We start from the raw sequence: 14378 nt of genomic DNA on the forward strand, positions 1-14378 counted from the left end.
AGCCCAAAAAATTTGAAGTGTCTCAGACTTTGCAAACAAGAAATAGGAGGGGGGTGATGCATATGGCAGGCTAAATTGGCTGGATGTTGAACATATCCAGTATATATATATATTCAATATGTATTCAATGTAGTCAAAATATATATTGGATACATTGAATATATATTGAATAGATCCAATATCCTTCACAGGCCACCACAGGCCTGTGAGCTGCCTGTCACTCACCTAAATTCTCGTGATAATTGGCGAAAGGTCACCTGAAGTTCAAAGCCGAAGACTTCATAATGAAAAAAATGTTGTCTTTTCAGTAACACTCAACACTCAACCGTCAATACGTTTCTCAGACTTTGCAAACAAGAAATAGGAGAGGGGTGATGAATCTGGCAGGCTTAATTGGCTGGATATTGAATGTATCTAGTATCTATCTATTCAATATATCGAAAATATATAATGGATTCATTGAATATATATTGAATATATATCGAATATACCCAATATCCTTGGGTATATTCTGAGGCTGTGCTCACTGAGTCTGTACATAGCAAAGGATTTCCTTAGTTTTGGATCAGTCACAGTTAAATGTGCCTTCTAGGGTAGGCTACCAAGAGGTTGTCAAAATTGAGCAAATAACATAATGCATAAATGTATTACTTTTAACTATTACGCATTTAAGTGATCTCGTAGTTCATTATCGTGAATGTTGTAGCGTACATGGGTCGTCGCCGTCGGAGGTTCCATTGCGATGTGTTCGTCTTCAAACTTACAATCTAAAATATGCCATCGCTTTCTGTGATAAGTTGCTCAACTTGTGATGTTCTGATAGAATATAAACATTCATTTAGACCGATATTGTCAGAAGGAAGAGCGCCTCGAACTAAACGAAAGTATGGGGCGTTGACAATAAGCGAATGCGCGTTCCCGTGAAGGGGGGTCGTAATATGCAGGGGGGTCGAAATTCGGCACAACACCGGCAGAACGGGCTGGGGGTACCCAGTCTTATACCGTAGCCTATCTCAACTATAACCGCATTTAATATTAATCGCATCGTTTGCTGGGTTACCAACGTTATCTATGCTGACTTAGGATGCGGGATGTTCAATATCAATAACGTTGAGTTCATAAGGGCTAGCATTATCTTTTCTGAGTTAACAATAATTTTGGGCGGGTGTTTTTGAGCACAGTAGGCCTATATCATACTAAACTTTGGTAAAACAGTCGCCGATCGTCTTCTCTGTGCCAAATAACCCGCTGCTTCGGGTTTTCCTTTGATAGGCGCGTTAAGAGGTGCTGTTTATAAGTGAACCCGCGCACCACTGGCATGAATGCGCGCTTGTCTCTGTAAATCTGTAAATCTAATATTTACTCTTTGTTTCTTTCTTTTTGTGTGCTTTTTGTGCATCTTACAGGAGCAGGGAGGAAGAGTCGTGTGGGGGAAAAAGCCACCGACATTGAAATCAATCATTACACCATCAGATGGCTTGCGACCGCGGGGGTGGCCGCCGTGCACGCACCCAGCAACTGAGGGCTCGTAATGCGTCTGTTAAATTTATTTTGTTCTGATTTTTATTATTGTTCATTTTCGTTCACGCAGCACATAACTGTTTGCCTTTCTAAATAAATCATATTATTTGGAAAATTACAAATTGTGTGGGTATTTATTTGGGCCTGAATTGTCATAGCCTAAATATGAATCACAGACCAGGGCCTGATGAGCCCCAGATATGGATCACAGACCAGGGCCAGATGAGCCCCAGATGTAAAATATGAGTCGCGGATCTGGGCCAGATCCGCACCACACGTCATGGCATTAGTAACTGTACGGGGCCAGTTCTGGCCCAGATCTGTTCCTGATCCGTAATTCCAACCTGTTCCGGCATTGGGCCGTTGGAAAGAAAGAGACCGGCCCAGACCCGTTTAGCGGATCTGCGCCAAATGATAAACAAGACCTGGGCCAAATCTGGCCCAATTACATTTTGCTGTCTGGGGGGCTACTTGTGCTGCACTATTCATCAGTGAAATACCCGTATGTTGCGCCAAAAAAACTTGCGTACACAAGCTCAGACCTGACGTGAGATTTCATCGCAGCCTGCGCTTACGTTCAAATCGATAAATGCCAAGCTCAACGTTGAAATGAGTGTACGTCCATTTTACGCACGTTTTCTGTCGTACGCTCGTTTGATAAATGAGGGCCATTGTCTCTATAATTTCCTCACCCATCCCATTTTCTCCCACCTTTTTGTATTTTTCACTTAGTTTTTCCCCACTGACCTCACTACGCAAGTCTCTAGATCTTTCATTTCACTGTAGAATCTATTAAGTTCCTTGACCTCAAACTTCTGGCCAAATACACCTTTAAATAAACAATCAGGTTGCACTCAACCTTTCTCTTGCGGCTTACATAAATAACCATTTTTGATTGCCCAATTATACAATTGAAAAGTTCACACTTGTGACTGAATAACCAAAAATAAAAACCAGTTTCGTGAAAGATTCCCCAAAAGCCATGAAAAGCTTCTCTAAAAAGGGTAACAGAGAGAAAGTCTGGGGCATTCTAAAAAAAAGTGGAAAATGTTTTCCCTCTGCGGACAAAGAGTTAACAGCCACTGTTCCATGTAAAAGTCTCCATTGTAAATCAACAATCTTCTTGACCAATGGTGGTTTGTACAGTGCCCTCCACTCAGGCCTCACATCCTGCTTCACACCAAAATGAGCCCTCCATTGTCTGTTCGACCATTCAATTTTGTCTTGTTTAAAACCTTTACACAGAGGGAATACGCAACTTTACCTTTTAAATCACTAAAACCAATTTTCTTTGTGTTTTAAAAAACGTGCCAGTGCAGTCTGTAAAATCAGGGACAATAACAAGGTTAGGGAAAGGATCGTCACCGTCAGGAACTCGAAAACCATTGTAAAACATCCTTAGAAGAAAACACTAGTTTCCAGTCAGTTGTGGGCTCCAATGGTCCAGTGATTGTTGGACGAGCCGCATTGATCTCACCCCCATTTGTCCAGCCAAGGCTGCGGCATCCTCCAGGTCTGGCCCAGCTAGCTCCACCACCTGCCCCAAAGTTGTGACCTTTGATTTGCAAAATATTCCTTGGAATGTTGGTCCGAAAGTGGCATGCCTTGAGAAACGTACCCCCGAAACCACTGGTTCATTGAGCAGCCAGTACAACGAGGCGGGGCAAACAACCCTTTCCTTCTTAAAAAGAGTCCACACGTTAAAAACACTGCGGTAAAAGTCAGGAATGTTGTTATAACACAAGGGCTCAAATCTAGTAAAAACAGTGATGTATCCAATCCATATTCACCAAAACGTCTTAAAATGGAACATGCCAGGGGTTTCCACACCAAGTCCTTGGGCCCTGTTAGAAATATTCTGATGAACTCTAGCCGGAAAGTGGCTCTTCTGCTGGCCAGATGCTTAAAGGCCCGATTCCACCGGACGCGTTACGGCTGCGACACGTCTTGGCCACGGTCACCGCAGCAGATAGGTTCCACTCTAATCAATGAAACCATTTCCACCGGGCGCGGCTGCGGAACGTCTCAGCAGCGTCCCAGGAGCGGCTCGCCGTGCCGCAGTGCTTTCATTCCGTAGCATTTCTATTTTTGCCGCAAGCCGTTGCTGAACCGCGTCAATTTCAACAGAGCAGATCGAGCAGGGCAGGAAGTGAAAAAGTAAAAGCCATAGAGCATCCGGTCAATTTTCAAAATAAAACACAATACTCACAACTTCACATCAACATTATTACGTCATGACCGGTGGCACCAGGTCAGCAGTCAATCAATCAAGGGGTCTCAGAGGGTCGGCAACATGGACGACGAGAGACTCATTGTTGAAGTTCAGCAACACAAAATAATTTATGTACCCAAACAAACATCCTTTTTATAAGGACAATGGCCGGAAGGAAAAAGCGTGGCATTTAATTGCAGTCGTTTTGGGAATGGATGGTGAGTACAAAGTACTGCTTTATTGTTGACTGTTTATTGTTTGCAAATATCGTGTGCGCTGAAGATCAAGACAAATTCCTCACGTGAAAATGTATTTGGCAATAAAACTTTTCTGATTAAATTAACTGTACAGAATCTACCTTTGTGTATCCGTAAAATATGTCCTGATCAGTGCAAAGTTACGGAACATTTTGAATTACTTAAATATTAGTTTTCTTTAGAAGTACTTGACTGAATAATTTGTTTTAAAATGTTGTACTTTCTGGAAGAAATTATACATCAAAAAATATTTCACACAGCTATGGTATTAAAGGTGTAGACAAATATGTAATAGCATTATAACTACATATTGAAAATGTAACTACCCAGTGTTAAATACTGTTCATATAGTTAGCTGTGGGGGAAGTGTGTGAACGTTCAGTCTCACCTCTCTGTATTTTGCTGAGAGTTCATTGTATCGAATCTACCACCCCCCATTGAGTTCACAACCAGGTGTACACTCGATGGGGGTTGGTAGTTCACACTACAGAGATGAAAAGAATACAACAGCGGACTATTTAATTTTAAATGTTTTATACAATGAATGATGACATCTTTAGAATAGAACAATAAATCTGTAATGAGCATGTTAAAAAAAATATCTGAATAACAAAAAAAACATCTATTTACAAATATATAAATTTCCACACTTTTTGAAGAACTTTCACATCATCCTGTCCTGCCAAGAAACACTGCCTTGTGGGGAGTTGAAATAGGTGTAGAAGATCTCCCTCACATTACAGGCCTCTCTTGAGGCTCGGTTTCCTCCCATGTTGCGTACTGCTCGCAGGTTTCTCCCCTGTTGCTCTGCCTCCTCCAGCAACCTCACATTCTCTCTCGGGGCAAGCTGGAAGTTATGGAGAATGCATGCAGCCAAAACAAGGGTGTCCACATTTTGTGGGTGCAGGTTGATCCTGCGATGCAAGATTTTCCACCTGGAGGACAGAATGCCAAAAGCATTCTCAACCATCATCCTTGCCCTTGAAAGTCTGTAGTTAAATATCCTCTTATTGTGAGTGAGGTGATGTCCGGGGTATGGTCTCATTAGATACGGCTTCAGTGGGAAGGCTGCATCACCCACCATGACATGTGGCACATCATCCAAATGAGCAGCGCCAGGCAGAGAGGAACTGGGTGGGACATGAAGGGTTTTGGTCTCCATTACTCTTCCGAGAGCTGACCCAGCATATACGCCGCCATCACTGGTCTTTCCGAAGTCCCCCACTTGAATGACACTGAACCTGTAGTTCGAGTCCACAAGTGCCAAAAGCACTATCGAGAAAGTTTTCTTGTAATTTTCTCACTCAGTGCTAGGGCTTGGATCATCGTTTTTTTGATGGCAGCACACACCATGTGGACTGAGTTCCTGACTGTATTGTGCCCCAGGCGGTAGCTATTTGCCAGACTCACTAGTGAATCTCCAGAAGCCATGTACCTGTGAGGGAGGAAGCAAATAAATATAAGTTAAATGTGAACATTTTTCATTCACCTGTGTCTCTCCTTTGTTTCAGCTGACACGTGTATAGCAAGATGGAAGGTTTTAAGGGACGCATTTGTAAAAAAAAAAGAAAAAAAGGCATTTGAAGTGGATCGGCAGGTGGCACACAGAAGGACTGGAAATATGCGGAGATCATGTCCTTCGTTTTGCCCTATGTACAACCAAGAAGGTCTGTATAAATTACTTAAACATAAACAAAAATACATTTCATGAAATTTTTCCTGTGTATAACTTTTTTTATTTTTTGTTTTATATAGTTCAAGAAGCAATGTGCCACGACATGATGAGGAAACGTCGGGTACCCCTCAGTCAGACCGGTCTGAGGATCGGTCCAGCACCCCTGGGATTTCATTGCAATAGCAGTGTACATCTCCGGTCCCATCAACCTCTAGGTCCCGAAGCCCCAGGGACATAATTCCAAGACCGCCGACAAACATCCCACCCCCCACAATTACAACCCCTCCTCCAACACCGTTGTCTTCCCCCACTCCAAGACATTTTCTACCAATTCATCCCCCCCTACAAACAGGGTCGTTCACACAAATGCTGAATCCTAACTGGGAAGACCCGAACGCCATGGGGCCATACTACACGTAGTACAAATGTTGCTTGTTTGCCTTTTTTTACATTTACTATTTTTACGTTTTTATTAATCTTTTCCACTTTTGTTAGTTTAATTTTTTAACAGTCACTTATTTATTTATTTTATTACGTTTATACGTTGAAAAAGTATTAAAAAATGTTTCTCCAGCTTCTGGTCTATTTCATTTGTTTGTGGTTTACCTTAGTTCCACAGCCAGTATCTGCTTAGGTTCTATGGCAGATCTGTAGTTTGTGGTTTGCCTGGTCACTTCAGGGCCGATGAGGGATAGAAGTTTGTCCATTTGCTCTGCACTCATTCTGAAATACTGATGGTGGCGTTGACTGTCCAGCCTCAGTTCAGCCACCAGGTAGTGAAAATCGCCTTGTTGTCTTCTTTTCTGGTTGAGGGGATGAACCCAGAATCTGCTCTTTCTCCCTCTACCCCTCCTCTGCAGTCCTTCAAGCAAGGGTTCTTCCTCTGCAAAGCACCTATATGTGAACAATACATTTGAAATAATTATCATGAATGAAACTTATTGTTTTATAAACAAAAAAAGCAACAAATCATTGTTCCATGTCTTGTCATTCATAACTGGACTTTTAACAGTATTAACTATGTAATTAGTTTCAGTACAGCACAACAAAGTATGACATAATGAAACTACGATTAAAATCGTAAAACCAGGCAAATATAGAAACTGAGTAGCAAACTTACCCATGGTAGAAGCAGAAAATGGAGGATAGATGGCCAGATCAAGTTTTTCAACGTCAGAGAAGCAAAGTAAGCTGTCCGTTGTTGTCGTTACACAGTTTATCGCGGGATCTCACAGTCTCGCGTATGTTCAGGATTATGGCGTGATTTCATCATCTTGCGTGAATACGGCTGCCGCTGCGCTGCCGTAACGCGCCCGGTGGAAATGCAAGCAGGGCAGAGCCGCGGCCGTAACGCGTGCGTTGGAATCCCGGCGTAAGTCCATTTCGGCCTTCTTCCTTCTGGAGTTACAGGAGGCTCTGGGGTATCCAATGGAGTTCATCCCAAAACACATTCACCTAAATAGCCTGCACCTTGGGCGGTAGATCAGGTGGGGGATCGACACATGTAAGCCGGTGCCACAACATGGATGATACCGGATTATTTCAAACCAGCACCCGGCCTTTATATGACAGCTTAGGAAAGATCCATCTCCACTTCCTTACCCCTCCCTCAACTATTTCCAATGCGTTTTCCCAATTTCTTTTCATATAATCCTTCCTTCCAACGAACACACCGAAATACTTTATCCCACCCCTTTTCCACACCAGCCCACCTGGCAACTTTACACCTGCGGCTACACCTTCGCCGATTGCCAATGCCTCACTCTTAGCCCAGTTCACCCTTGCGGACGAAACTACGCTAAAGTTGTTTATAATACCCTCCATGATAGAAAGGTCTCTTTGACTCTTGATAAAAACCACAACATCATCAGCGTAAACAGAAATCTTAAAACAACCATTGCCCCCTGGGAAAACTACACCTGGCAAAATCTTTCTTATGTTATGGAGTAGGGGTTCTATGGCCAAGGAATACAGCATCCCCAACAGACTGCTTCCCTGCCTCACACCTCTCTGTACTTCAAAAGGGCCACTCAACCCACCGTTGATCTTCAAAATACTGACCAGGGCTGATACAAAAAACCTGCAGCGTGTGCCACCGGAATTTATGTTCAACCCGGTAAAAGCCTTTTCCTGATCTATGGAAATAAGACCAGTCCCTTCTCCCAAAGAACCAGAGACTTCCAAAAAATACCAAATTAACATGACATTGTCAGTGATCAGCCTGCCAGGGACACAATAGGACTGGTCAACGTGTATCACCTCCGCCATCACCTTCCCCAGCCTTGTAGCCAATGCTTTGGACAACAACTTATAGTCTGTGCACAGCAGAGAGACTGGCCTCCAGTTTTTAAGTTGCTGCAAATCACCCTTCTTAGGAAGCAGCGTGATGACGGCCCTCCTGCAGCTCAAAGGTAAACACCCTTTGAGCTGAGGCCAGACTGTCTCTGAGGACACCAACGTTTCCACCAATGACTGACCAGAAAGACTTATAAAAATCTGTAGGCAGACCATCAATGCCAGGAGCCTTTCCACTTTTCAAACCCAAAACTGCAGCCTGCAGCTCCTCGGCAGCTAGGACTTTCTCGAGGGCTTTGTTGGGCTGGACCTGAGGAAGACCCTCAAAAAAAGGCAGGTCTCTGTCAGAAATATCTCGTACAGCTCCTTATAGAAACCTGCTGCATACCTGCATATTCCATCAGGATCAGAAACAGTTGCTCCGGTGTCAGTGCACAAAGAATGGAAGATCTTCCTCTGACCATTCCGGCGCTCAAGGCTGAAGAAATAATGTGATGGGGCGTCCATGTGCATTGCATCCATAAAACGGGACCTGACCTGTGCTTTGACGCCCAGCAGACTGCTCCAAGCTGTCTTTTTTGCTGTGAGTGCCTCAATATGGCCTCGATCTCCTGTGGACTCTGCAAGAGACTGCAGATTCACTATCTCAATCTCCAGTTCTCTCATTGACCTGGCTCTGTCCCTGCTAACATTGAGAGTATACTGTTGACATAGTTGTCTGATCCGGCACTTGCTCACATCCCACGACTGTTGTCAGGAGGTATAATCCCCCTTACTCTTCCTGTACTCAACCCAAAAAAAATAAAAGCCTCTACAAAAATCCTATCAGCTAGGAGAGTAGTATTAAAATGCCAAAAAGCACTTTTTGTTTTTACCTTATTGATTAAAACTGAGCAAGGGTTAGGTGAGAGATACTCATTTTGAAAAAATGGCTCACAAAAGTGCCATACAATGGTCAGTAAAACCAACAGGAATAATAAAACTGCTTCTAAAAATATTGAGGTGGTGCATATTGAGTGATAAAACATTGTCTTTTGTGTGAGCCCAGGTGTACTGTTTCTGAATACCATGGAAACTTCTCCACACGTCCCTCAACTCACAAGACGCCGTTAGACGTGTGAGTCGCCTCAGAGAGGCAGAATGAGGCTCCAGGTGATTCCTGTCTAACCTAGTATCTTCAGTACAGTTAAAATCACCTCCTAAAAGTAAATACTCATCACTATCACATTGGCTTATTACTTTGCCAAGTGTGTATAAAAACAATAACTGGTCAGTCCCTTTGGTTTGGATATAAATATTAATGAAAAACATTTTCACGTCTTCATACTGTGTTTTAACTTTTAAAAGTCGTCCTTCCACTACCACCTCCTCATTGTATGAAACTGGTTTAAAATTATTGAAAAACAAAATGCCCACTCCACCACTATTAAAAGGCTTGTGACTTGAGACATCTCCACTCATTATTTTTTCCAATCTAATTTCGTTATCAAGTGTGCTATGTGTTTCCTGTATGAATAGAATGTCATGTCCATTATCTTTTAATAATTGATAGAGAGAAGCTCTTTTAAAACAGTCCCTTGCACCATTCAGATTCAAAGTGCCAATTTTAAAATCGCACATGGTTTTAAGAGGGAAGGGCTGCATTTAAAGAAACACACTTATACAATAAAAAATAAAAAACTGCTTAAAAACTCTCATCATTGGAAGCAATCTCAAATTTCGCTTTTACAATCAATTTTTTAAGGCAAAATATTTCCTGAACAGGTAAAACACTATCAGAAGATTCCACAGTGTTCTTTTTCGACCCAATATGTTTTACATACTCAATAAAAGCATTCATATTGGGGAAGTACTTTCCCACTTGTATTCTGTGGGCATTCCAGGGACACCGCGGAAATCGGGGGGACCGCAGACGCAAGAGCCGCCAGTGGCACCGAAGCAACCAAGAGTACCGCGACCGCGGCAGGCGCAGGGAGCACCGTGACAGCGGCCCGCGACGGGGGCACCGCGCTGGCGGTGTTTTGGTTTATTGTTTTGTTTTGGTTTATCCAACAAAATTCTGTGCAAAGTGCAAATCATCATTTTCAACAAAGCAAATAATATTATTGTAACACCAGCGCTGTTTAAAAGCATCTACATCCCCAATCGCCTTATAAAACGTATACTCCAGCCAGACTCTGGCTCTGACGTTACAGAGGAACACAGGAGGGGCCTCATGCCCTGCTCTGCCCTCCACCTTATTTCTCCGGCTGATGTACACGGCCATTTTCGCTTCTCCTAAGAGATAATTTACTAGCTGCCACTTAACAATATTACTTTTTTTGTATCCAGCACCAAAGATAAGAACTTTTTCAGAAAAAAGCACATTCAACAGACTAAAAACCAAAGTTAAAAGAGAGAAAAAAACTGTGAGTCTCGGGCACTCAGTAAAAATATGGAAAACTGTCTCCCGTAGGCCACAGAACGGACAAGTGTTTGAAACAGCAGGATTTAAAACCGAGATAAAAGTATTTGAGGCGATGGCACCATGTAGTACCCTCCACTGGAGGTCAGCTGTCCGTTTTTTGAGGGGAGGCTTGTATAAAACCCTCCACTGGGGGCGGGTCCCCCCCCACCCTGGCCTGTTGCTCCATACTGTGGGGGGTCTGCCGCTCAGTCCTTTCTTGTGTATTTCTTTCACAATGTTCTCGTATAATGTAGCCTTGTCGGCCCGGTGCAGGCATCACCTAACGCTGGGCTCAGGATGATGTCTGGGAAAGGGTCCGTGGGGTCTGGTATTGCCTCTCCTCGGGAGTACTTCATGAGGAGGCTCCTCTCCGTCCCACAGAGCTTCTGCCTCCAGAGCTCCAGCAGCTTCTGAACCACCCTGACCGATCGAATGCCCAGAAGAGAGCCCAGGGCCCCGGCCCCCGTCAGCTCCGGCCCTGCAGCCTCCACCAGCTGCTGCAGGCTCACAGTCTTTGACCTATACAGTGTTGTCAGCAGCCCGGGCGTCACGCTACAGACGTCCAGCCTGCTCCCATGGATCAAAGGCTCCTTTAGTAACCAGAGTTTGAAAGTGGCCGTTCTGCTGGCCAGGTGGATGAGGCCCTGTCCCCCCTCCTCTCTTGACAAGTATAGCACCCCCTGTGGCACCCAGTGCAGACCCCCCCAAAATAAATCAACCATTTTCTTTTGGATTTCCGCTAGTAGGCCAGAGGGGGGGTCCACACACGACAGACGATGCCACAAAAGGGATGCAACAAGATTATTTAAAACTAAAACTCTACCTCTGTACGACATTTGAGGGAGCAGCCATTTCCATCTTCTCATTTTTTCCTCTGTTCTTTCAATGACAGTCTCCCAGTTTCTCTTCACCACCGCCTCATTCCCGAGAAACACTCCGAGATATTTTAACCCGTCCCTTCTCCAGGCAAGGCTCTGGGGGAGAACCAGGAGACCGTCAGACCATTCACCAACAGCAAGGGCTTCACTCTTTTTCCAGTTCACCCTTGCTGCTGATAAAATAGTAAAATCATTAATAATATTTTCTAAAATGCCCATCTCCCGCTGATTCTTAATAAAAACAATGAGATCATCCGCATAGGCCGATAAAACTGCTTCCACTAAAACCAGGTAAAATTAGACCTTCAATATTAAGACGTATTTTGTTGAGGAGGGGTTCCAGGGAGAGTGCATAGAGCATCCCAGACAGAGCACAGCCTTGCCTGACACCTCTACACACTCTAAAAGGAGCACACAGACTACCGTTGACCTTTAGCACACTCTCAACTTCACTGTACAACTCCTTGATCTTAGCTATAAAACCAGCGCTGAACCCAAACTTCTCCATAACTTTCCAGAGGAAGTTGTGTTCAACGCGGTCAAAAGCCTTTTCCTGGTCCAGAGAAATCAAACCAGTGTTAACACCCAATGAGCTGGAGACGTCCAAAACATCTCGAATAAGGTGGACATTGTCCACCATGGACCTGCCGGGCACACAGTAGGTCTGGTCCCGGTGGATGACCTGCTCCATAGCTTTCCCCAGCCTGGAGGCTCTATCAGTGAGTCCTCCTCCTCATACTCGCTGCTGTAGAGGGAAGTGTAGAACTCTACTGCACGCCTCCGGATCTGGCCTGGCTCGACAATCTCCTGCCCTGTGTCTGAAAGCAGTGTGTGGATTACTCGCTTCTGCCCATTCTTCCTCTCCAGGCCGAAGAAATAGCTAGAGGGAACATCCACCTCCGCAATGGCTTGAAACCGGGACCTGACCAGTGCACCCTGTACTTTACTTTCCAGCAGGTCAGCTAATGCTAGCTTTTTAATTTTGAGGACTTCAATATGTCCTCGATCTCCTGTGGATTCACCTAAATTCTCTAGTTCCACTATATCTATCTCCAGGTCCTTCATAGATCTAGTGATGTCTCTAGTGACATTGAGGGTGTGCTGTTGACATAAAAGTTTGATTTCGGTCTTGCCATGGTCCCACCACTGCCTAAGAATGCTAAATTCATTCTTCCTCTGCCTAAAAACATCCCAAAAATAAATAAGCACCTCCCTAAACCTTCTATCAAACGTTAAAACAGAGTTAAAATGCCAGTAAGCACTTTTAGGCTTTACATTTCTTATAAAAACCTGACATAAAACCAAAGTGATCAGTAAAAACAGCTGAGATAATGGTGCATGATTTATAAATATTAAAATGATGCTTAAAACAATAAATACGGTCTAGTCTGGCTGAGGATATCCTACTCTCTCTGAGGTGGGATCACGTATACTGTCGGCAGTCTGCATGCATCCTTCTCCATACATCCACCAGGCCATAAGCAGAGACCAGCTGCCTCAGAGCATGCTGGGATGCTGGATGTTGCTCTGCATGGTTTCGGTCTAAAACCTCATTTTCAGTACAATTAAAATCCCCACCCAAGAATAAAAAATCCTCCTTTGCACAGCCATTTAAAACATCACTTACCTTTTCTAAAAAAACGTTCCTCTCTGCACCATTTGTCGGAGCATACACATTAATAAAAACAGCCGTAAAAACATCAAACCGAGCTTTGACTAAAAGTAGCCTCCCCTCGATAAAATGCTCGACCTCCAGTGAGACCGGAGTGAAAGCCTTGGAGAAGAGGAAGCCTACTCCTCCACTCAGAGAAGTACCGTGACTCAAAATGGCTTCCCCTTCCCCCATCACTGTGCGTTTCTTGTAAAAATAAAACATTGACTTTCTTCATTTTTGCTGTTTCAAAAATACTTGCCCTTTTTTCCCCTCGCTGGCTCCATTTAAATTAACACTTTTGCGCAGCAAAACTTCTGCTGCGCCGCAAAAGTTTCTCCTCCCCTGGCCAGCCATTTGGCTCAGCTCAGTGACACACACACACACACACACACACACACACACACACACACACACTGATGCACAATACCCAAACAAAACCAGCAAAAACATGACACGGCAACATTGCCCAATGTTTTCACAATGGACATGGGACAACGGCAGAGGACATGTTTATTTCCAAATGTCTGCAAGGATTGGTTTACAAGAGAGATAGTAAAGTGGTGCAAAACAGTTAAATTATTCACCCACGTAAACACGTTACCTACTGTTAACAATGGGCCATTGTAACAAATCGCCTGCTCGGCATGCCATGCATATATAAATGCAGCTTTGAAGGGGACGCAAAACACAGCTTTGGCAACGCTGTTGAACGCTGATTGGCTGTCGCAAAATCCGTGCCGCAAAATCCGTGAACGCGCTGCAAATCAAATCTTGCCCCGCGGTTTTCTCGGCAGCAAGTGGTCCGGCAGCAAACCCGCAACGTGTCTCTACATTCACTTTGAATGGGATCGTGCTGCGCGGCATCTTTTTGCATCTTTAAGTGTGAACGCAGGGTTAGAGCTAATGCTTGTTAGCACTACAAGGTCTGAGTGCTGTAGCCTGTGTACACACATAGTGCTGATTTAAACTCCAAAGATGCACTGGGGGAACTTTTTGTTGCTTACTTGTTTTTAAAGGCTAATTTGAAGGAACAAGAATTAGCTTAACCTCCTCTCCCAACGCTCCGAAAACAGCAGAACACTGCCAGCAGGGAATATAATTATATATCGGCTCGTTGGGAGTCCGCACTAAAGGATTTAATTTGTTAATTGTCTGTTTTTGCCCGGCTGTCTACGATCTCCGACCAAAGTGCTGCTGGCTTCATTTAGCTTCGTTAATTATCCCAGAGACACGACTAAAGGTCCTGCTCTGAAGAGGCTGGTTGGAGCAGACTGAAGGCAAAGAATAGACAGGTCAGAGCCACGCACGCACACACGCACACAGACAAACACACAGACACACACACAGAGACACACAAACGCGCAGACAACACACCAGTGAAGTAAGGGTGTTCGGTGATGATAGAATAAACTTGTGCACATATGTACACACCTGCAGGAT

The 14378-nt window shown here is 44.1% G+C and overlaps 1 protein-coding gene across 1 annotated transcript in view; it reads right to left on the reverse strand.

The window, feature by feature from the left end:
* The window catches only part of LOC130385937 (cholecystokinin receptor-like), a 95638-nt gene that overhangs the window by 29523 nt on the left and 51737 nt on the right, over positions 1 to 14378 (reverse strand). The window lies entirely within an intron of this gene.

This window comes from Gadus chalcogrammus, chromosome 7, assembly GCF_026213295.1.
Source record: "Gadus chalcogrammus isolate NIFS_2021 chromosome 7, NIFS_Gcha_1.0, whole genome shotgun sequence".
NCBI classification, from domain to species: Eukaryota; Metazoa; Chordata; class Actinopteri; order Gadiformes; family Gadidae; genus Gadus; species Gadus chalcogrammus.